Genomic DNA, 25,329 nt, shown 5'->3' on the forward strand with positions numbered 1-25,329 from the left:
AGGAAGGAAGGAAGGAAGGAAGGAAGGAAGGAAGGAAGGAAGGAAGGAAGGAAGGAAGGAAGGAAATTTTTAGCCATCTGATGGAGAGGCTGATTTTGTGAAGATTCAAGGGCGTGGCAGGTGACAGTGGATGAGCGATAGGGTTGTGAGTGTCCTGCATAGTGCAAGGGGTTGGACTAGATGACCCAGGAGGCCCCTTCCAACTCTGATTCTGTGATTCTAAGGAAGATGACAGGGAACAGAAACAAAGGAAAGAATAACAGTAGACAGGAAGGAAGGAAGGAAGGAAGGAAGGAAGGAAGGAAGGAAGGAAGGAAGGAAGGAAGATGACAGAGAACAGAAACAAAGGAATGAATAACAGTAGACAGGAGGGAAGGAAGGAAGGAATGAAGGAAGGAAGGGAGAGAGGGAGGGAGGAAGGAAGGAAGGAAGGAAGGAAGGAAGATGACAGAGAACAGAAACAAAGGAATGAATAACAGTAGACAGGAGGGAAGGAAGGAAGGGAGAGAGGGAGGGAGGAAGGAAGGAAGGAAGGAAGGAAGGAAGGAAGGAAGATGACAGAGAACAGAAACAAAGGAATGAATAACAGTAGACAGGAAGGAAGGAAGGAAGGGAGGGAGGGAGGAAGGGAGGAAGGAAGGAAGGAAGGAAGGAAGGAAGGAAGGAAGGAAGGAAGGAAGGAAGGAAGGAAGGAAGGAAGGAGAGAGAGAAACCGAGGTAACTTACCTTGGGATAGGGAATGACCAACAGGGACTCCCAACGCACCAGCTGAAGGGAGAAGAATAATACTGTAGTGGAATCTTCTCTAAGGGAGAAGGTTGTTTCTACGATACATATCGGGGAGTTTATTTCAAAGGCATTAGATTGGAACAATTCTGCATAGGATCACCCTGTTAGAAACCTTCACCAAAACTAGAGCGCAGAGCGGAAATCCATTACAGATTTTGTCTACGATCTTTACAATAACGCATGATGGAGATAGCACCTCTGCACAGCCACAATATCTCACATTAAAAGAAAAAAAAAAGACGCCTATTTCCATCTTTATCTATGATCCTCCCATGTTCATATTTCACACATATAAGCCAAACCTTGCAAAGAAACAGCTATTCTGATCCTGGAGATTTATCTCACACTGGGAAATTGCTCTCCGGAGCTCTTAAGCTTCCCATTCACGCTGAGAGACAGAGACGGAAGGGTCCAAGTTGACTCCGCTTAGAGTCTCAGTTTGAAGTGAAAAGAGAGGCCATTTTTCGAGCCATAAAAGTAATCCCCAAGTCTAACAGCAGCAAAATTGCCTTAATTAAAGTTGTAGCTCTGGTGCAGGTTGGTTCCCTCCCTCCCCCTCCCCCTCCCCCTGCAGGTTTTTAACAATCCCATGAAAACTCCACCAGGTCTTTAAACTTAGCTGCGGAATCACCAGCAGTGAATACCTCTCTGCTTCATTGCCCAGATAGGATAATTATTGAGATGTATAATTTCCCCTCTCTTAACAATAAACGGGAGCAAATAAACGGGGGAGGTGGTGGTGATTTTTTGGGCCAGATTTGTTTAATCTCCCAGGCTGCAGAAAAAGGTATTTTCTACCTGCTTATGAAGACGAAGGCCGTGGCCACGAACTGGGCATGTGTCGAAATCCCATTCCTGGTATGATTATTAGCATCATGATTACCAGTTACGAGGCCCTCTGCAAACATTAACAAATAACAGGTCCCCGCTGAGGTGGTTTGCAATAAGAACATAATCTAGACAGACAAGAAATGCAGAGGGAAAGGAAGAGAGAGAATTAAAGCACAGCAGTAAAATAGCCTGGGGGGGAGGGGATCCCTGTAAATTCAGAATGGCTTCAGATGCAATCTGAATCTTGCCATTGTTTCGCCCGGCATGCTAGATGAACAAACAACAGAAATGCAGGGAAGGAGGGGTAGAAAAGTAGAAAATGTTCCATATTTTCTATTTGTATTCCCTAGTATCCTTTTGCTGCCTGCATCCCTGCTTCCCTGGCCAGCCCTACAAACCTATTCACATTCTCCTTGAACTTTCTTCTAAGAAGCCAGGATAGGGAGGGACTGTTGGTCAGTGGCTGAAAGGAAGCAAGTGAAAGGTCAGTGGTTCAATCCCCAGAATACTCTGCTAAAGACATCTCCCCTGGAACCAAGGAGCACTGATTGGCAACTGCTAGATATTGCCCTGGGGATGGCATTTTCAAGAAATGTTGTAATTGATTTTGTTGTTTTAGTAATTGTGGTAGTTGTGTTCAGGTTTTACTCCTGTGTAACTTGTTACACAGAGAGCCAGTTTGCTGTAGGGGTTAGGAGTGCGGACTTCTAATCTGGCGAGCTGGGTTTGATTCTGTACTCCCCCACATGCAGCCAGCTGGGTGACCTTGGGCTCGCCACGGCACTGAAAAAACTGTTCTGACCGAGCTGGAATATCAGGGCTCTCTCAGCCTCACCCACCTCACCGGGTGTCTGTTGTGGGGAGAGGAAAGGGAAGGCGAGTGTAAGCTGCTTTGAGACTCCGGGTAGAGAAAAGCAGCATATAAGAACCAACTCTTCTTCTTCTTCATTAATATAAGGGCTCTCTCAGCCTCTCTTCCCTCACAGGGTGTCTGTTGTGGGGAGAGGAAAGGGAAGGTGAATGTAAGCTGCTTTGAGACGCCTTCGGTAGAGAAAAGTGGCATATAGAATCATAGAATCATAGAATCATAGAATATAGAATATATTCATAGAATATAAGAACCAACTCTTCTTCTTCTTCAGTAATATCAGGGCTCCCTCAGCCTCACCACACTCACAGGGTGTCTGTTGTGGGGAGAGGATAGGGAAGGTGACTGTAAGCCACTTTTAGACTCCTTCAGGTAAAGAAAAGCGGTATATAAGAAACATCTCTTTTTCTTATTATTTTTATTATGTTGTTAACCACCACCGACTGGCTTGCTGGGAGGGGCGGTGTATAAAACTAATAACAAACAAATAAAATAAATAGTAGTAGTAGAAGAGCTGTTTTTTATAAGCCCCCCGCATCTTTATCACTACCCAAAGGAGCCTCAAAGCGAGTTACAATCACCTTCCCTTCCTCTCCCCACAACAGGAACTTGGTGAGGCAGGTGGGGCTGAGAGAGTTCAGAGAGAAACTGACTGGCTCAAGGTCACCCAGGAGGCCTCCTGTGGAGGAGGAGTGGGGAATCAAACCCAGTTCTCCAGACTAGAGTCTGCCACTCTTAGCCATGCCACCACACTGGATCTGTGACGTGAGATTCCAGAGAGCTGTAACCAGACATCATAGACATCCATGAACAACACATGAAGTCGCCTTATACTTAATCATACCATCAGTCTAACAAGGTCAGTTTTACCCACTCAGGCTGGGCAGTGGCTCTCTAAGATATCTGGTGGAGGTCTTTCACATTTTAACAGGAGATGCTGGGAATTGAACCTGGGACCTTCTCCATGCAAAGCAGATGCTCTTCCACTGAGTTGCAGCTCCTCCTCTGAGAATACTGACTTGGAAGGACCAATGGTCAAATGTGGCATAAGGGAGCTTCATGGGCACAGTGCCGACACCAGTAAATTGTAAGGGTGTCATGCTAATATTCATGCAACCTTGATTGTGCCCGACTGTACCAGAGCAAGGCAAAGAACGCAGAAAGCCATCAGGAGGATGAGTTCTTAGGCCAGCCTTTCTCGACCTTTTGACCGAGGCAAAGGAGCAAGGGAAGGCTTTATTGGCATAACAAAAAGGAAGGAGTAAAAGAAGAATAAAACGCAGTCACGGTACAAAACTAAGTTTGCAGAATGAAATAATGACAGATAATCACATGCAGTTACTAGCACTCGTAGCATTCCTACGTTCCAAGTTAATGGCGACAGTCCAAAATAAAATCGATGCGATTGCACGCATCGTAACAGGATCCTTCTCATTCTAGATATTATCCCAATGCAGGGGCTCCCATCTGGGTGGGTGATAGTAGCCTAGCAGAAGGAAATCCTCCAAGCTGGGCCGTAACTCTCAGAATGCGGACAGTCTAAAATTAAAGGATCCAATGTATCCACACATGCAGATGCAGTGTTTGGGGTACCGGGGTCTTATTAAACCCACTGTTTCTTAAGTTAGAGGCGGAAAGGTTCATTCCGGCTAACAAAAATGCTCTTCGCGGACGAGGCATGCCAGAAGCGGTCAGCTGGCCACGCCTCCTTGCCACTCCTCCCGGAAGTGACGTTACCAAGATAGAATCATTGCTTCATTAGCCAATTTCCTGCCCCAGATGAGGCACAATGGAACACCTGGTATCACTGGTCCCCATTGAAACCCATTGATAAGTAGATTTTACTGTAAAAACAGTCTGTTTTAGAGTCACAGAAGGCTCCTCTCCCCGCCAGCCAAGGCCCAGAGGTCAACAGGGGTCTTATGTGGCCGAGCCAACACCAATGACACTGGTCAACAAAGTGGTAGGAACCTCAATCAACAATGGTTTGAATGGCTGGGCCCCTCCCCCTCCCACCCAATCCAGGCCCCATTGGTGAATCTAGGAGGGGGCGGGAGAGAGTGAACCTGCCCATATAAGGCATTTTTATAATAATTATGATAATGATAATAATATTAATTCCGTCATGTCATGGAACACTTTGAGCACACCAATGACACACCAGTGTGCTCCCAAAACTGCAGGGATTATGTTGCTGAAAGGTAGACAAAGCCACACCTCATGAGAAAATCAGTGGGGGTTTAGTGGTTAGAACAGCCTCTCTCACCTTTTTTTACCATTGAGAAACCCCTGAAACATTCTTCAGGCTTCAAGAAAACCCAGAAATGGTTGTGATTGTACAGAGTATGGTTGGGAAGCAGAGCTGTGGACACGCCCACCCGGGGCCCCTCCCCTTCCCACCCCCTCCAGGCCCCTCATTGGCCAGTTTGGGTGGAGGGGGCAGGTCAACCTGACCATATATGGTCATATCACCCGATCAATGTTTAACAAATTAAGAAATCTTTCAAGAAGCTTTTAAAGGCCTGTCAAGAAACCCCAAGGTTTCATGAAACCCTGGTTGAGAAAATTCTGGGTTACAGTATTGGACTCGGAGTTGGGAGATCCTGGTCTGATTCTTGACTCTGCCATGGAAACTTGCTGAGAGGCCTTGGGGCTGGTCTCTCCGCATAAATCAACTTCATGTACTAATCAGAAGAGTTTTTTATTGATAGAAAGTGTCACAGAAATCGATGAATGCAAAAGGATTGATGGATCTAAAAACATTTTGCAAAACAGAACCCAATAGACTGTTCTGACAGCCCCACCTCTCTGCTGTCGTTGCAGAGGAGTTCTGTCAGAGCTCTCTCAGCCCCATCTATCTCACAGGGTGTCTGTTGTGGGGAGAGGAAGGGAAGGCCATTGTAAGCTTCTTGGAGACTCCTTTGGGCAGAGAAAAGCGGCATATAAAAACCAACTCCTCCTTCTCCTTCTCCTTCTCCTTCTCCTTCTCCTTCTCCTTCTCCTTCTCCTTCTCCTTCTCCTTCTCCTTCTCCTTCTCCTTCTCCTTCTCCTCCTCCTTCTCCTCCTCCTCCTCCTCCTCGTGTTCCCACAGAAGACAACGTAAGGCAATTTGGGCTTCTCATCTTGAGTCCCCATTGGGGTCAAAATAAAATAAAATATATAAAGGAAGAGGTGTTGTGGGGGCAGAAGCAGAAGAGGAGTTGTTTTTATATTTTCTGCCTGTATTCCCTAATATCATTTTACTGCCAGTATCCCTGATTCCCTGACCAGTCCTAGAAACATTTTGCGTTCTCCTAGCACTCTCTTAGAGCGTGGTGCAGAGTGGTAAGGCAGCAGACATGCAGTCTGAAAGCTCTGCCCATGAGGTTGGGAGTTTGATCCCAGCAGCCGGCTCAAGGTTGACTCAGCCTTCCATCCTTCCGAGGTCGGTAAAATGAGTACCCAGCTTGCTGGGGGGGTAAACGGTCATGACTGGGGAAGGCACTGGCAAACCACCCCGTATTGAGTCTGCCATGAAAATGCTGGAGGGCGTCACCCCAAGGGTCAGACACGACTCGGTGCTTGCACAGGGGATACCTTTACCTTAACCTTTAGCACTCTCTTCTGAGAAGCCAGAATAGGGAGGGGCCGTGGCTAAGTGGTCGAAACAAAGCAAGCAGAAAATCTCTGGTTCAACCCCCCCCCCCAGATTACCCAGTTAAACACACTGTGTAGAAGGAGAAGAAAGTAGGTTTTTGTGCCTTGATTTTCACTACCTGGTGGAGTCTCAGTGGCTTATGTTATGGATCATGCAGTGTAAAATTTACAAGACCACAACAAAGACAGCTAAGCAGCAAGAGGATTTATTTAGGATACATGTTTGCAGGCATAGAGAGAAAGCTAATTGGTGCATTCTCTGACGTCTGCATCAGTGCAGCTCATTTTTAAGACCTTGATACGTCATCATGAAGTATCCTGACGCTCAGTCCCTCACTGTCCCTTTGACCAATCAGGTCGACGACGAAGGGCGTACAATCTGACCTATCACGGATGGCTATATATCTTATTACAATTTTCTCTCTCTTTGTTTCAAAGAATACATTCCTTTATATGGAGGGATGCTACATTCAGGAGCTATCTGCTTTTGACAAATTCAAGGTTACTTTGAGAGACAAAGAAATAACTATACACATAGTGCCACAGAAGCCAACAATGAACTCAAGATACATTCTGCCTGACCTAAAAATAAACCATAGACAGACTGTGGCTAAAGTGTGTTCCACAAATCTGTATTTGTGTTCTCAATTGTGTTCCACAAATCTATATAATCTATATCAATTACAATCACCTTCCCTTCCTCTTCTCACAACAGATACCCTGTGAGGTAGGCTGAGAGAGCTCTGACAGCACTATCAGAACTGTGACCGGCCCCAGGTCACCCAGCTGGCAGCATGTTAAGGAGTAGTGGGAAATCAAACCAGGCTGTCCAGATTAGAAGCGACCATTCTCAACCACTGCACCAAACTGGCTCCAAGCAAGCCTCATTAAAGCGGCTTATAGTTGCCTTCCCTTCCTCCCCCCATAACAGACACCCTGTGAGGCAGATGGGGCTGGCCCAAGGTCACCTGGCAGGCCTCATGTGTCTCTAAGTGGCCGAGGATCGCATTTCTGTCCTCTTTCCCCAAAAGCTACCTCGTGAGGCGGGTGGGACTGAGAGAGTCCTGAGAGAACTGGCCCAAGGTCACCGAGCAGGCCTCCTGTGGAGGAGCGGAGAATGAAATGCAGGTCTCCAGTGCTCTTTACACCTTTTTGCAGTAAGGTTCATTTCTTCCGCACTGCTATGCATTCCTCTGTGCTTTCCTCCAATGCATTAACCACGAATAATGTAGCAGACTTTGGTGTTCTTCTCACACTTTATTTTCCAGAACATCACTTTTGTGGTTGTTTTTTTAAAAAAACCACACATTCCAGTGTTCTTCCTCAAGGCATTTTCCTGCGTACATCTGTTGGCTGTAAAAGCGGAGTGCTTGTGCTCCCTTTCTAATCTTTGAACCAAGTTGCTAATGCCAGAAAACACATTCCTATTATCCCATAATGGCCTTGATGTTTTACGAGCCTCTGGTGAGGTGCTGAATTGCTCAAAAGCCTTCTGACAGTTCATGCGCAGTCGATCCAGGTTTGCACAGAACTTTTGCGCTGGCCAGAGGATTTCTGCTGAGGGGGAAAACCACAGGCTTTTGGTCTAGGTGGTTTCAGAGACATGGTTGGCTGGGCGGAAGCCAGCTCGGCTGAGATGCTCGAAGGCAGAAAGATGGTCGGATAAGGTTTCTGTTCACGCTTCGGGTTTTGAGGGTTTTGAGGCACCGTTAAGGCCAACAAGGTGTTATTCGAGGCCTGAGATTTTATGAGCACGCACACCTCTTCAGGTACAATGTCATGGAATGGAAATCATCAGTTCATACTTACAGGCAAAGTGCGAGAGTCAGTTAACATACAGCATAAAGGAAATGGTTAACAGATTCCAGTGAGAAATTGAAAAAAACCCCCAGCAATTTGGATTTGTTTGGATTCACTTGAGATTGAATTGCGTGGGAAATGTCTTGGGCTAGATAAAGGTGTCTATATGGGAAAGTATAGAATCATAGAATAATAGAGTTGGAAGGGACCTCCTGGGTCATCTAGTCCAACCCACAGGACTATGCAGGACACTCACAACCCTGTCGCTCATCCACTGTCACCTGCCACCCCCTTGAACCTTTCCAGAATCAGCCACAGAATCTTCTAGGATTAAAACTGATTTCCGGGCAACAGGGGTGGACTCCAGGGCATGATCAGGGTGGGCAACCTCCAGGTAGGGCTGAGAGATCTCCTGATACTACAATAGATTTCTAGACAACCAAGTTCCCTCTCAAGGATCCACTCCGTATCTGCAACAAGGGTCAAGTAGAGCAGGGATAGTCAACCTGTGGTCCTCCAGATCACGGACTACAATTCCCATGAGCCCCTGCCAGCAAACGCTGAACAGGGGCTCAAGGGAATTGTAGTCCATGAACATCTGGAGGACCACAGGTTGACTACCCCTGAAGGAGAGAACACAGAACACACATCTTATTTAAGCTGTATAATCATATTATCACAGGTGCATTAGTACCAATGCTTATAGAATGCCCTCACGACCTGAGAAAGCATCGCCTGCAACTATAGCTATCAGATACAGATCATTTTTTAACTAACAAAGGAGCAAAATTTGCATGGCTACCTTTAAGAAATAGGAAAGGCTTGGCCATTTATGGCCATTATAACCTTGCTGATAGGTCCACAGAACTTCTTATGTTTTTTGGTTAGTAGCTTTTATGGTACGTCTCTTAATCTTGATTTTTGTTTTATATTTTAACAGCTTTGATAGTTTTATAGCTTTCATGGCTCCTTTTATCCTTGTAAAAGAGTCAACGGTATTTAATGCTTTTAAATGTTGACTTTTATGGTGGAGAAGTTTTGAAGTTTTATTGTTGATGCGTTTTTAACCTTTTAATGTAACCTTTTAATTCCCTTTTACAAACTGCTATAGCATAGTTATTATGAGCCTCTTGTGGCGCAGAGTGGTAAGGCAGCAGACATCCAGTCTGAAAGCTCTGCCCATGGGGCTGGGAGTTCGATCCCAGCAGCCGGCTCAAGGTTGACTCAGCCTTCCGAGGTCGGTAAAATGAGTACCCAGCTTGCTGGGGGGGGAAACGGTAATGACTGGGGAAGGCACTGGCAAACCACCCCGTATTGAGTCTGCCATGAAAACGCTAGAGGGCGTCACCCCAAGGGTCAGACATGACCCGGTGCTTGTGCAGGGGATACCTTTACCTTTACCTTTATTGCTGGCTCTCTCCTCTGATCTTCCGGCAAAGCGATCACTATTTTTTTTTCTCTGAGCGAGCGGAGATCAATGCACCAGCGAGCCTTCGTTTACCCAGCGAGGCTTCCCCGGCTGCAGTCCCTCTGTTTAAAGTCACCAAGCACAAGCAACACAGAGGCCCATTTGCTGGTTTATTTTCCCTTTATTTTTCACACTGTTTTAGGCCGAAAATCGCGCCCGTGAAGGGGGGGGATTTTTTTTTCACTCGGGGGGAGTGTGGCAACGATGAAACGGCAGCTCAAACACCACCTGCTAGCTGGATGGGTCTCTCCGTTGCAACGAATCAACGCATATTCGTTGCAACGGGTGGTTTTTTTTTTTTAAAACCTTCCTTAAAGGAAAAGGGGCTGTTTGGGAGCATGCTAACGGCTGCCCATTGGCTGCTTGACAGCCAGGGGCGGGACACAGCTCAGCAATAGCGCTTCCTGGCTAGCGATTTTTGCCGAGACCAGAACCCTGTGGGAAACGATAGAAACACAACTGGATTCCACTCCAAAGGCAGGTATGCATAACGACGAATTCCACTATTTAAAATGGTGATTTTTCGTTCCGCAAACAATTTGCAACATGGATCCCGGTGCAGAATGGCCCTTAAAGACAGCTATCATGTCCCCTCTCAACCTCCTTTTCTCCAGGCTGAACATTCCCAAGTCCCTCAACCTATCTTCATAGGGCTTGGTCCCTTGGCCCCAGATCATCTTCGTCGCTCTCCTCTGTACCCTTTCAATTTTATCTACGTCCTTCTTGAAGTGAGGCCTCCAGAACTGTACACAGTACTCCAGGTGTGGTCTGACCAATGCTGTATACAATGGGACTATGACGTCTTGTGATTTTGATGTGATGCCCCTGGTGATACAGCCCAAAATGGCATTCACCTTTTTTACCGCTGCATCACACTGCCTGCTCATGTTTAGTTTACAATCCAGAAGTGCCCCAAGGTCTCGTTCACACACAGTGCTACCTAGAAGCGTATCCCCCATCCAGTAGGCATGCTTTTCATTTTTCTGACCCAGATGCAGAACTTTACACTTATCTTTATTAAACTGCATCGTGTTCTCATTTGCCCATTTTTCCATTGTGTTCAGATCTCGTTGAACTCTGTCTCTATCTTCCGGAGTATTTGCCAGTCCTCCCAATTTGGTGTCACCTGAAAACCTGATGAGTAGTCCCTCCACCCCCTCATCTAGATCATTAATAAATATGTTAAAAAGTACCGGGCCGAGCCCTGAGCCCTGAGGTATTTATTTAAACCCACATTATTTCTGAAGGGTTGCCCATCAGTTGAGCTCTTTTCTTCTTATGGAATGTTAACTCCTAAAGCTCACTTTGATTTGCCCGGTGCTGATTTTGAACTCCAGCAGTTTCTAGCACGGTCGCTGGACTCGTCCTTTTCCTTTTGTTTCAGTGATTGGTATATTGGTTACCTCTACTCTTCTGGCCTAGAGATGGATGCCAGAGAGGGGATGAATACTGAAATCAATAGCTCAGCCGTTTCAGAGTGTTGTTGGAAGCCCTTGTGTGCCCGCCATCTGGCCCTGGAGATTTATTACGCTTTGATCTGTCAATTTGCTCGAAACGCTCCCCTTTCACTCTCAACAAAGTACGTCAGCCACGATGCACAGAGAGCAAATCTGGAGTGCTTATCCCACCACATTGCAACTGCTGAGCTATCTGATTGCAGATAGGAAGAGGGTGAAGGATCTGGCTGAAACTCTTGATTCAAGCGTTTCAGGATCGAGTTGTGCACCTGACAGGTGCCCCTTCAAAGATGACCAGAGCTGAAGAGGCGGCATCCAGCACGACTTTATTCGGGAACAGCTGAGATGGGCATTTCTGTATCTTTTGGGTTTTGAATATTTGTTCCAATGCACCTGATTCTGGTTAAAGGTAAAGGTAAAGGTATCCCCTGTGCAAGCACTGAGTCATGTCTGACCCTTGGGGTGACGCCCTCTAGCGTTTTCATGGCAGACTCAATACGGGGTGGTTTGCCAGTGCCTTCCCCAGTCATTACCGTTTACCCCCCAGCAAGCTGGGTACTCATTTTACCGACCTCGGAAGGATGGAAGGCTGAGTCAACCTTGAGCCGGCTGCTGGGATTGAACTCCCAGCCTCATGGGCAAAGCTGCCAGATGGCTGCCTTACCACTCTGCGCCACAAGAGGCTCTTGATTCTGGTTACTGCTGCTTATATTTATTCATTAAGGCAGAGGTGGCCGAACTCTGGCTCTCCAGACCTCCGTGGACTACAATGACTATAAGCCCCTGGCAGCACATGCAGATAGGGGCACATGGGAATTGTGATCCATGGACATCTGGAGGGCCACAGTTTGGCCACCCCTGCAATTAAGGCATTCATGCCCCAATTTCCTCCCCACTGTGCGTTTACAAAACTTACAAAATATTTACAATGTCAAATATTTACCGCAGAGCAACAACTCTTGGCCACAGCAGGAAAATGGGGGACAATAGGGAGGAATAGAATAATAGAATCATAGAATAATAGAGTTGGAAGGGACCTCCTGGGTCATCTAGTCCAACCCCTGCACTATGCAGGACACTCACATCCCAATCGCTCATCCCCTGTCACCTGCCACCCCCTTGAGCCTTCACAGAATCAGCCTCACTGTCAGATGGCTCTCCAGCCTCTGTTTAAAAATTTCCAGAGATGGAGAACCGACCACCTTCCGAGGAATAGGGGGACAATATGCATTGAGGCAATGTTGCATCACTTCTGGCCCCACGGTGCAGAACCTGACGAAACAGGCCCAACTCTTTGTTTCGATTACATTTCAATGATTCCAAGGGATTCTTTCTTTCTCTTCCAATGCCTCCGATGCCATTGCTAATTAAGGCAATTCATTCTTGGAAGAGGGGTTCTTAAAAAGGCAGATTGATGAAAAGTTCAGCTTTGCCAGAAGCCTTAATAGGGTGGAATATTTATTTTCTATCGGATGGGGTAAACAGGTGGCGTGTCGTCTGTACGCTGCTATAAGCTGCTGACTTAACTCACTTTCTTTGATGACACTCCCTCCCACTTTCTAAACTTATTTCAAGGTCATGTATTTGCCCAAAGCTGCCGGCAGCCAAATATATGCTAATTGCTGGCATTACCACACCAAGGGAGTTGATGATCTCCATTTTTGGACCTCTGGAGTTTGGGGGACAGGGATGGATGAAGGTGTCAGCTGTCCTGTATGGGAGAACTGGCGGGGATTAGGGGGGAGAGACTTGAATCCTCCCTCTGCCATGGAAGTTAGCTGGGTGGTTTCAAGGTCACCTGAGTCTCTCAGGATATTTCTTTAACCTAGCTCACAGGATGGTTTTTGTGAACATAAAATGGAGGAGGGGAGACCAATGAAGAAGAAGACTTGCTTTTCATACCTCACATTGCTCTACCTCAAAGTAGCTTCCCTTCCTTTCCGCTTCCCACCACAGAAGGCAGGTGAGGCTTAAGTTCTGAGAGAACTTTGACTGGCCCAAGGTCACCCAGCAGGCTTCATGTGTTTCAAAGCTGCTTCCAATCTCCTTCCCTTTCCTCTCCCCACAACAGACACCCTGTGAGGGAGGTGAGGCTGAGAGAGCCCTGATATTACTGAAGAAGAAGAAGAATTGGTTCTTATATGCCGCTTTTCTCTACCCAAAGGAGTCTCAGAGCGGCTTCCATTCGCTTTCCCTTTCCTCTCCCCACAACAGACACCCTGTGAGGGAGGTGGGGCTGGGAGAGCCCTGATATTACTGAAGAAGAAGAAGAGTTGGTTCTTATATGCCGCTTTTCTCTACCTGAAGGAGCCTCCAAGCGGCTTCCAATTGCCTTCCCTTCCTCTTCCCGCAACAGATACCCGGTGAAGCCTGAGGCCTGCCTTCAGAGTGGGTTGGATTCCCCACTTCTTCAAATACAGGTAGTGGGGTGACCTTGGGCTCATCTCAATCCTGATAGAGCTGTTCTCACAGAGCAGTCCTGTCAGAACTCTCTCAGCCCCACCTCCCCCACAGGATGTCTGTTGTGGGGAGAGGAAAGGGAAAGGAATTGGAAGCCACTTTGAGGCTCCTTCATGCAGTGAGAAGGTGAGCATAAAAACCATCTCTCCTTCTTCTTCTACAGGTTGCACGTGAAATAATTCAAATGTTTTGAGCATGTGAAAAGTGGGGTGTAAGAGCCAACTCCTCCTCTTCTTCTATAAATGACATCACCTCTAATTTAGCCTTGTGGGCCCTTCCTCGACTTGAAGTGCTCCCTCTAACTGAAGTGGCAGAAGGAAGCTCCTCAGAATGTAGGAAGTTGGCAGACTTTTGCTTAGTCAAGCGGTGTGAGAGGCTGTGGGTTGAGACCTTTCTCCTGTCCTGCCATCTTTATACACACACACACACACACACACACACATCTTCCCAGTTGCAATGTATGGCTGTGAAAGTTGGACCATAAGGAAGGCCGAGCGTCAAAGAATTGAGGCTTTTGAACTCTGGTGCTGGAGAAGACTCTTGTGAGTCCCTTGGACCGCAAGGCGAGCAAACCGGTCAGTCCTAGAGGCGATCAGCCCTGACTGCTCCTTAGAAGGCCAGATCCTGAAGATGAAACTCAAATACTTTGGCCACCTCATGAGAGGGAAGGATCCCTGGAGAAGAGCCTAATGCTGGGAGCGATTGAGGGCAAAAGAAGAAGGGGACGACAGAGAATGAGGTGGCTGGATGGAGTCACTGAAGCAGTAGGTGCAAACTTAAGTGGACTCCGGGGAAAGGTAGAGGACAGGAAGGCCTGGAGGATCATTGTCCATGGGATCGCGATGGGTCGGACACGACTTCGCACCTAACAACAACAATCTTTTTATTTTGTAAAAATATACAGAAAGAAAAATAAAGATGATTCAAACACAATATTCCCCCTTCCCTTTGCCCCCCCTTTGCCCCCCATCTTTTGTTTCTTATCTCACGTCTCATTTAGTAAGATAATCCAAACAGAAACTTCATTGCTCTCAAAATTCTTCATCTCACTTTCTATTTACTATTTTTGCCATATCAGCAAATTTGTCTAGCCAAGAGTCTACCATTGGTATATCTTGGGATTTCCAGTTCTTGGCAAATACGTCTTCCTGACGTTGTAGCGGAGAAAAAATAGATTCCTGGAATGAGGGGGAAAAGATTCGAGGCATATCCTTAACAGCATAGATTCAGGTTTCAATGGAAACTTATGATTAAACATGCCCAAAATCTGTACACAATACCACATCTCCACCACTTATGAAAAAAAAAAAGGAACCCACTTTCACATGACATTTCCAATCACATCCTTTTGACATTTTTTGCTATTGCTTTTGGTGTTATATAACACCTGTCCTGCCATCTTGATGTCATAGTCCCATTGTATACGGCACTGGTCAGACCACACCTGGAGTACTGTGTGCAGTTCTGGAAGCCTCACTTCAAGAAGGATGTAGATAAAATTGAAAGGGTACAGAGGAGAGCGAGGAGGATGATCTGGGGCCAAGGGACCAAGCCCTATGAAGATAGGTTGAGGGACTTGGGAATGTTCAGCCTGGAGAAAAGGAGGTTGAGAGGGGACATGATAGCCCTCTTTAAGTATTTGAAAGGTTGTCACTTGGAGGAGGGCAGGATGCTGTTTCCGTTGGCTGCAGAGGAGAGGACGCGCAGTAATGGGTTTAAACTTTAAGTACAACGATATAGGCTAGATATCAGGAAAACAATTTTCACAGTCAGAGTAGTTCAGCAGTGGAATAGGCTGCCTAAGGAGGTGGTGAGCTCCCCCTCACTGGCAGTCTTCAAGCAGAGGTTGGATACACACTTTTCTTGGATGCTTCAGGATGCTTAGGACTGATCCTGCGTTGAGCAGGGGGTTGGACTAGATGGCCTGTATGGCCCCTTCCAACTCTATGATTCTATGATTCTATGTGCTTCCATCCAAAATCTGAAACATCTTTAGGAGACACGAAGAAGTACCCGAGAGCATTTTGTCATTGCATGGAGGACCGGCCCCCCGTCTCGCCAGCAAGGCTGATGCTCTTTGATCGGACAGATGTCTCGGCAAAAAGGACACCATCCAGCTGCAGACACTTTTCGTGTCCCTATCCTGCCAAGCGCACGGGCATTCACCGGAGCCAGATGGATGGGGCTGCTGCAGGAAGAGGATGCAGCTGGGGATACCGAGAAAGCAAAGGGGGTGGCTGGGGAGGGGGTGTTGAGAAGTGTGCTTTCAGCCCCCTCGAGCACAGCCTGGGGGGTTCAGTGTCCTATTCCAGGCCTTGAACTAGAAAGAGAGGCACCATCTTACTCTGAGTCATGCTTGTTAACAAGGAATAACGATTTTGTTTTTATACCCCCTTTTCGCTACTCAAAAGAGTCTCAAAACAGCTTACAATCACCTTCCTTTCCACTCCTGACAACAGACACTCTGTGGCCAAACTGTGCCTCTCCAGATTTCCGTAGACTACCATTCCCATTCCCCTGGAGCCCACTGCACAATTCATGGTTCTTTTAAAACACAAACTTCTGTATTCTTCTGTACTCTTCCACGCACCATGCTCTCACCTCTAGGGTTGTCAGGTTCCTGCTGACCACCAGCATGGATAGAGTGGGATTTTGGGCTGTATCAAATGGAGTATCGTGTCCAGATCACGGGAGGTGATGGTACCGCTTTACTCTGCTCTGGTTCTGCCTCACTTGGAGTCCTGTGTTCAGTTTTGGGCACCCCAGTTGAAGAGGGATGTTGACAAACTGGAGCGTGTCCAGAGGAGGGCAACAAAGATGGTGAGCGGTTTGGAGACCAAGATGCATGAAGAAAGGTTGAGGGAGCTTGGTCTGTTTAGCCTGGAGAGGAGATGACTGAGAGGGGATCTGATAACCATCTTCAAGTATTTAAAAGGGTGCCATATAGAGGATGGAGGAGAGTTGTTCTCTGTTGCCCCAGAGGGACAGACCAGAATGATTGGGATGAAATTAATTCAAAAGAAATTCCATCTAAACATCTGGAAAAAGTTCCTGACAGTTAGAGTGGTTTCTTCAGTGGAACAGGCTTCCTCGGGAGGTGGTGGGTTCTCCATCTTTGGAAATTTTTAATCAGAGGCTGGAGAGCCATCTGACAGACAGGCTGATTCTGTGAAGGTTCAAGGGGGTGGCAGGTTACAGCGCATGAGCAATAGGGACGTGAGTGTCCTGCATAGTGCAGGGGGTTGGACTAGATGACCCATGAGGTGCCTTCCAACTCTACGATTTTATGATTCTAGTGGAGTAGGGTTGCCACCTCCAGGTTGGGAGATTCCTGGAGATTTGGGGATGGAGCCTAGATAGGGCAGGGACCTCAGTGGGGTATAATGCCGGGGATTCCACCCTCCAAAGCATCCCTTTTCTCTCGGGGAACTGATCTCTATAGTTTGGAAGGGAGGGGTGATTCCACTTGGAAGCTGACCTCCCTACTCACCCCCCCCCCCAACGTCACTGTATCTTTTCTCCAGAGGATGGGCACCTACTTGGTTTTCTCTCTGCAATGTCTCTGTCCTTTGGAGTCCACCACTGCAATCTTGGCAGGCTGTAATGTGTTTGCTTATGGCCTAATTAAGTACTTTGTATTCATTACTTCCCACCTCAGTCTCCCAATTAATCTCTCCAGTGTAATTACTTCTCCAAGAGATACTTTGTCAAGTGCGCCATGCGAGACCTGCCCGATGTGCATTCATTGGGCCAAGCTTATGACCAATTAGGCTCACCAAGATAAAAATAGGGGACCCATTCCTTGAAGCCCATTCCTGATCTTCACGGCTTTCCCCCACGAATGCACCCTTCGGCCCCATAAATCCCACCTCTCATTCCCCAGTGGCATGTTGATGTTTCTTCTGCCATGAAACTTAAGATGGATGAAGATCCAGCCAGCCGAGCAAACTCTATGAAATCCTGCCGCATTAGGTCAATGGGAACATTCAGAATGTTATGCCAGAAGCAGCACAAATGCTTGGATTTCCAAATTCTCATTGGCTGCAGGTGGGGGATAGAGGGGGCCAGGGTGCCAGAACTTGGTGGGAAAACTCCTGGATATTTTGGGATGGAACCTGGAAAGGACAGGGACCTCAGTGCGGTCCAATGCCCCCCCCCCCCCAAAAAAAGCATCTATAGTTCTCCAGGGGAAGTGATCTCTATAGAGCCAGCGTGGTGTAATGGTTAAGAGTAGCAGACTCCAAACTGGAGAATCAGGTTTGATCCCCCACGCCTCCTCCAAATGCAGCCAGCTTGGTGATCTTGGGCCAGTCACAGTTCTCTCTCATAGCTCTGTCAGCCTCACCTAACCTCGCAGAGTGTCTGTTGTGCAGAGAGGAAAGGAAGGTATAAAAAAACAGAGAGTCAGGGTTGATTCTGCGCTCCCCAGCATGCAACCAACTGGGTGACCTTGGGATTGCCACAGCACTGATAGAACTGTTCTGACCGAGCAGTGATATCAGGGCTCTCTCAGCCTCACCCACCTCACAGGGTGTCTGTTGTGGGGAGAGGAAAAGGGAAGGCAATTGGAAGCCACTTTGAGACTCCTTTGGGTAGAGAATAGAGGCCTAAAAGTATCAACTCTTCTTCTTCAGTAATATCAGGGCTCTCTCAGCCTCCTCTGTTTCACAGGGTGTCTGTTCTGGGGAGAGGAAAAGGAAGGTGAATATAAGCTGCTTTGAGACTCTTTCAGGTAGAGAAAAGCCTTCTTCTTCTTCTTCTTCTTCTTCTTCTTCTTCTTCTTCTTCTTCTTCTTCTTCTTCTTCTTCTTCTTCTTCTTCTTCTTCTTCTTCTAATTCCAGGCAGTCCTGAGATTCCACCTGTAGGCTGGCACCCTCAGATCCTTTAAGCCTAGGGCTGCCTCTTCTCTTGAAACTTCAGGTCCTGGAGAGGGTATTCCTTAGCCGTCCTTCCTCACGCTCTTTCACTGGAGATTCTGGGGACCAGACCTGTAAATACACTCCTCTAACATTAAGCTGTGGGTACTCCCTGAGTATCAGGTCTAGAGTCTTCTCCATCATGGCCCTAGGCTTTCAAAGATTATCTGATGAGGTGTGTAATGCCAACCCTTGGAGAAGGTGCATGCGTTCACTTTTTCTGCATGAGTTACTGGCCCAGCTCCAGTCACGAAGAAAGATCATCACCTGGCGCCAGAAAACTCTGCTGTGCATCATTTTTTACAGCGGGAAGAGATTCTACTTCCCTTGGGCCTGCTACTGTCCCTCCCTGTAAAAAAAGAGAAACAACTGCAATAAGAACTTCTAGAAGAGAAAAAAAAAGAATAAGTTTTTTTACACCCCACTTTTCTCTGCTAAAAATCATCTTCCTTTCCCTATAACAGGCACCCTGTGAGGCAGCTCTGAGAGGATTGGGACTGGCCCAGATTCACCCAGCAGCCTGATGTTGTCTCAAAGCAACTGACAATAACTTTATCTTCCTCACCCCACAACAGGCATATTGTGAGGCAGGTGGGGCTGAGAGAGCCCTGAGGGAACAGTGACCGCCCAAGGTCACCCAGCAGGCCTCATCTGTCTTAAAATGGCTTACATTTGCCTTCCCTTCCTCACCCCACAGCAGGCACCTTGTGAGGCGGGTGGAGCTGAGAGAGCTCTGAGAGTATCGTGACTGGCCCAAGGTCACTCAACAGGCCTCAAAGCAGCTTCCAATCACCTTCCCTTCCTCTCCCCACAACAGATACCCTGTGAGGCAGGTGGGGTGGAGAGAGCTCTGAGAGAACTGTGACTGGGCCAAAGTCGCCCAGCTGACTCCTCATGGAGGAGGAGTGGGGAATCAAGCCCAGTTCTCCACATCAGAGTCTGCCACTCTTAACTAGTACACTGCGGTGACTTTCATACCCCTCGCTTTTATTTCAACTTCCTAGCAGAACCCGGGACCCCTTGTCCACAGTGAACAGGAAAGGTTACACTCTGATAAATTCCAATGGAAGTTGAATGGGAGGAGGTTTCTAAAAGTAAACCATACAGAGATGCAACAGGCAGCCTCCCCTGCAGATGGTCCGTGGTGGCTGGGGCTGTTGGGAGGAAATCCCACAAGCCTTCCCTTATTTAATTTCCTCCTGCCAGTCCGGCATGCCCCGAAATGCCAGCCGGGGGAATTACCGAACGGCAGAAGTCTGTTTTTAAAGAGTCCCCCAAAGACTGGCTCAGCCTGATTGACACCAGTCAGATGAAACTGTTCCCACAGAAAGCCCCTGAGCTTTGCAATTATCCTCTTCCACTTTGCTCATTTGCTCCCTGCGCTTACTCATCCCCCCTTCTTTTGACAGTCTCTTCCTAATGGCGGCATAATGAGTCCGATTGCTTCCTTTTGTCGGCGGCTCTACGGGGTCTCTCGGCAGAATTAAACGGCAAGAGAATCTCCATTTTTAAAGCGTTTTAACTTCTGTATGAAATAAGAAAATCTCACCCCCGTGAAAGGCGGCGACTCGGAGTTGTCAAGCCAGAAATGAAATGGGTTTGCTGCCATGAAACAAGCCCCCGACTCGATGCCCTTGAGGGATACCAACCTGTGGGAAGAGGATCCTGCCAAGAAGCTCCTTGTCTCCTGCTGGTCACAAAGATTGCCCTGGGAAGGAGGCAGCGCTTAAGAGATTGACTCCATTTCCCAAATACTCAATTTTCCAAGTAAAGAGATAACTTTGCACCTCCTCTGAAACCCTCCAATTATCCAACACCCACATCTACCTGGGAATGGTGGCTGGGGGGGGGTTATGGGAGATGGGGTGTGTGTCTGTTTATGTTTTAGGCTATTATGTGTAGGCTTTCCAATTCAGAATTGGTATTTTAAACTTGTTGTTAGCCATGATGAACTGGCTGAGCAGTGGAATCGTCTGCCTAAGGAGGTGGGGAGCTCCCCCTCATTGGCCGTCTTCAAGCAGCGGCTGGACAGATCCTTATCCTGGATGCTTTCGGCTGACCTTGCATTGAACAGGTCGATCCAGTCCCTGCCATCTCCACTGAATTTGGTTTCCATTTTGATTTTATCCTATTTAAATTTTCCCTCTGCAACAAGCGTGATTGATCCAGAGTGACCCTACCTTTCCCCCGCAATATCCTGGAGTGGATATAACCCTCAATATTTGAAAAATCGGCTTGAGAAAGCATGCGGCTCTCTACTTACTGCTGAGCCTCCTACGTTATAGGGAAGCCCTGATTGGCCAGGGCGTCAGTTCAAAAGCTTCCTCATTCCCAGCCTGCAAGCTTGCCTTAAAGGGAAAGCCCTAACTTCTCTCGGCAGAAGCTCCAGAAGCCTAAACTTCTCTCGGTAGAGATTTGCTTCTTGTTTTTTTCTCCCTCCTCTGCTGTCTCCAATCCTCCCCCCCCCATTCAAGAAAAGAACGAGGCTCCTGCTGCACTTGTCTCCCCTCTTCTGAGCTTCCCTAACCATGTGCAGAAAACTTTTATGTTTCAATGGGGAGGGTGGGGGATTGAGGAAGACCCGAGTTCAAATCAATCTGAATTCAGTAGGATCTACAACGGAATAAACAAAGTAAGTGCAGAATCATCCCAGGATAAAAATGCAAGCTAGATGGGTGTTCCACAGGGGCAGGGGGTGGGGGCGAGAGTTACTTCCCTGGGCTGCAAACATGTCCCCCCCCTCCAGTGTGCCTTGGGAATGATTGCAGAGGGTGTAATTCCTCAACACACAAACACACACACACCATGCGATTGTCACAGGGCTAGGTCCTATGCTGTGGCTCTTAGCCATGACCTCACCCTCCTTGTCATCCCCCTGCACAGCTTGACAAAACGTTAACTAGCTGGAACACGATGCCCTCGGAGTTCTTGGAAGCCATCCACAGAGAACGGTAGTTTGCAAGCCAGCTTCTCCCCCCCCCCCAAAAGCATTCCTACCACTACATGCTGCATATAGATTTTTTTTTTTTTTTGGCAGGCGGTCTTTTGCTCCAGCCATTGAACTGATGCAGAGCCAAGAAGGGGCTTTTGCAATCCGGCTGAATTTATCTCATACAAGTCTTATTTTTTAAAAAATACCGTGCGAGTCTGCAATTTTTTTAGCCCCGAAGACCAATGGCAGCGTCGTCATCTAAAAGCAGTTCATGCTTTTCTCCGCCGAAGATTAACTGGGGGTGCCTGGTAGATATTGCACTGTATATTTTACCAATTATAGGGGGTGGGGGGGGAGGAGAACATATTTTTAGGTTCTTTTTTTCGGTAGGGCTGCTGGCCTTATTCCGGCTGGAAAGACACTGCTCAGGAAAAGGCAGGATTATACCAACCGCAAAGCATACAAATAGATATTGATCCCTGGATCACAGGAGCTGCTTGGGAGGGAGCTGAAATGCAAGGCTTTCAAATAGCCTCCGGGCAGGAGTATAATTTCATACTGGGGGAAATGAGGCTTGCTCTCTCTTTCGCTTTTCAGCACAACTTCTGCCGGTATATTTATTTCTGAGGGATTGTGGCACCTCTTTCCCACTCATTCCAAGTGCCTTAGGGTGTAGGAGAAACCAGCTTAGTGTAGGAGAGCCAGCATGGTATAGTGGAGCCTTTTTCAACTTTAATACCGTTGAGAATCCCCTGAAATATTCTTCAGGTTTCGAGAAGTCCAAGAAGTGGTGCAATCGTGCAGAATAGGGTTGGGAAGCAGAGCTGAGTACAGGCCCACCCGTGGCCCTTCCCCTTCCCACCCCCTCCAGGCCCACCATTGGCCATTTTGAGAGGGGGGCAGGTCAACATGACCTTATATGATCTTATCACCTGGTGGATATTTAACAAATTTACAAAATATGTAAAAAAATAAAATAATTAACTCCCACCCTTCCAGGAAACTCTTCCAGGGCCATCAAGAAACCCCAGGGTTTCATGAACTGCTGGTTGAGAAAGCCTGGTGTCATGATGAAGAATGGAAACCTCTAATCAGGAGAACTGTGTTCGGTTCCCCACTTCTCCATGTGTAGTCTGCTGGGTGACCTTCAGCCTGTTACAGTTCTCTCAGAGCTCTCTCAGCATCACCTACCTCACAGGGGATCTGTTGTGGTGAGAGGAAGGGAAATAAATTTTAATTCTCTTTCAGGTTGTTAAAAAACAGGGTGCAAAACTCCAGCGGTCATCTCTTTTCTCTTAAACCTCTTGCTCAGTCTATGGGTAGGTCAGGCTGTCACAAGCTGCCTGTCTTGTCTCCTTTAAAAGATACAGCATTATTATGATTGTAGATGTTTTCACTGAAGTCAGTATGCTGACCCTTTTAAGTAATCATTTTTAAAAACAGTCGCGTTTATGCATATACTCTGATACTGTGTTGGTTTAACAGTTACCATGGTGGGGAAGGGCACTTCCTTCCTTTGGCTTGATGCTCATTGGCAGGCTATGTTCAGACTATGGTCAGCTGAAAGTCACCTGACTGCCACTCTGGCACATGAAGCCCCGCCAGATGAATATCTTACAACCCAATGGGTTAAATAGCATGATGTATTTTACTTGCTTTCTTACCATATGTAATTTTAAAAAACTGTATATAATTTAAACATGTCTCTTGAAAAGATCTATGTTGCATAATGGTTTGAGTTAACTGATGGAGTGGCTTAGGCACTTGGGTCACTACTGAAGAGCATTTACACATTGTGATGTTAATACTTGTAGGGAAGGATGCTGTAGGACTATTTGGAGAGTCAACTATATACATCAGTTTATCACCATGAGATTAAGTTAACATTATTCTGACACATTTTCATCATTGAAAAAGTTGGCTTGAAACTCAACATCAAGAAAATGAAGATCATGGCATCCGGCCCTCTCAATTCCTGGCAAATAGATGGGGAAGAAATGGAAGTAGTGATAGATTTTATTTTCCTGGGCTCCAAGATCACTGCAGATGGGGACTGCAGCAAAGAAATTAAAAGACACTTGCTCCTGGGGAGGAAAGCTATGGCAAATCTAGACAGGATCCTAAAAAGCAGAGACATCACCCTGCCAACAAAAGTGCGTTTAGTCAAGGCTATGGTCTTCCCAGTTGCAATGTACGGCTGTGAAAGTTGGACCATAAGGAAGTGTCAAAGAATTGAGGCTTTTGAACTCTGGAGCTGGAGAAGACTCTTGCGAGTCCCTTGGACTGCAAGGCAAACAAACCGGTCAGTCCTAGAGGAGATCAGCCCGGACTGCTCCTTAGAAGGCCAGATCCTGAAGATGAAACTCAAATACTTTGGCCACCTCATGAGAAGGAAGGACTCCCTAGAGAAGAGCCTAATGCTGGGAGCGATCGAGGTCAAAAGAAGACAGGGACGACAGAGAATGAGGTGGCTGGATGGAGTCACTGAAGCAGTAAGTGCAAACTTAAATTGACTTTGAGGAATGGTAGAGGACAGGAAGGCCTGGAGAATCATTGTCCATGGGGTCGCAATGGGTTGGACATGACTTCGTACCTAACAACAACAAATGGAGACCACCTTGGTCTTTCTGAAATCTTTTCAAACCCATGACAACAAAGCAAATTTGAGACCAATGGCAGAGAAGATGGGGAAACTGGAAATGGGACCCAGAAGCTCCATGAAGCCCTGGGGACGTGTGGAGGGGAGGGAGAGACACTGTTTCCCAGAAGCACCTTCCCAGTAGATGAAGAGTTGGTTTTTATACCCTGCTTTTCACTGCCCAAAGGAATCAGAGTGTCTTATAATAGTCTTCCCTTCCTCTCCCCACAAAAGACACCCTATGAGTTAGGTGAGGCTGAGAGATCTCTCAGAGAATCGGCTCTGTGAGAACAGTTTCAAACAGGTCTGTGACTAGCCCACAGTCGCCAAGCATGTGGAGGAGCAGGGAATCAAATCCAGCGGACGGCAGGAATTAGCCCTGCAACTGGATGTGCACTGGGCTGAAATCTGGCTGCAGAAGAGGTCTAAGTCAGCTCTCGAAGGTCCCACAGTTCTTCTCTCATTCCACCAGGTCTGGGCCAGGACCAAGAAGGCCCTGGCCCTGGTTGAGGCTAAATGTACATCTCAAGGGCCAGGGATCACTAGCCTGTTAGTATTGGCTGAGTGCAATGCCCTTTGGGGGTATAGTCAGTGAGTCGGTGCCTCGAGTACCCTGAAGAAGGAGGAGAGGAAATCACACTGCACTTCCCAAAGATCTGATCATGCCTGCAGTATTTTATCAGCTTCTTCAAACAAGGTGCAAGAATGCGTCCGAGGCCTCTGCAAACAAATTCCTCAACTAAGAAAGTGCAACTTAAGGAAAGGCAGGGACAGGGTGGAGGAGTGGAGCCGTTGAGGGTAAAGAAAGTCAGGTGTGATGGATGCCCCCATGCTTATCATTTGGAATCAGTTTCACGCTCTGAGAATAACAACAAAAAAATCTGTTGCCAACAGGTGACAAGATGCGGGGGACGGGAGGGGGATGGAGAGAGGGCCAAGAAGCCAAAAGCAAAAGCCAAATCTGACTTTCCAGCTGAATATGCTACCTTAAGAAGCTCTTAAGAAGGATCTACCCTCCCCTTTTAGCCCTGAGTTTTCTAAACCATGCCTGGAGACTCCTTGCTGGGTAGCAGAACACCAGCAGATGAAAACAGCAAGAGTCCGGTAGCACCTTAAAGACTATGAAAATCTGTGGCAGGAATTAGTTAGTCTTCAAGATGCTGCTGGACTGTTGTTAATCATAGAATCACAGAATCATAGAGTTGGAAGGGGCCACAGAGGCCATCTAGTCCAACCCCCTGCTCTACGCAGGATCAGCCCTAAGCATCCTAAAGCATCCAAGAAAAGTGTGTATCCAGCCTTTGCTTGAAGACTGCCAGTGAGGGGGAGCTCACCACCTCCTTAGGCAGCCTATTCCACTGCTGAACTACTCTGACTGTGAAAATTTTTCCCCTGATATCTAGCCTATATCGTTGCACTTGTAGTTTAAACCCATTACATTGTTCTTTTCTGCCATGACAGAAAAGTTAACAGAGAGAGAGAGAGAGAGAGAGAGAGAGAAAGGGAGAGAGCTCTTGCTAGGAGTAAGGTCACC

This window comes from Paroedura picta, chromosome 6, assembly GCF_049243985.1.
Source record: "Paroedura picta isolate Pp20150507F chromosome 6, Ppicta_v3.0, whole genome shotgun sequence".
Lineage (NCBI taxonomy): Eukaryota > Metazoa > Chordata > Lepidosauria > Squamata > Gekkonidae > Paroedura > Paroedura picta.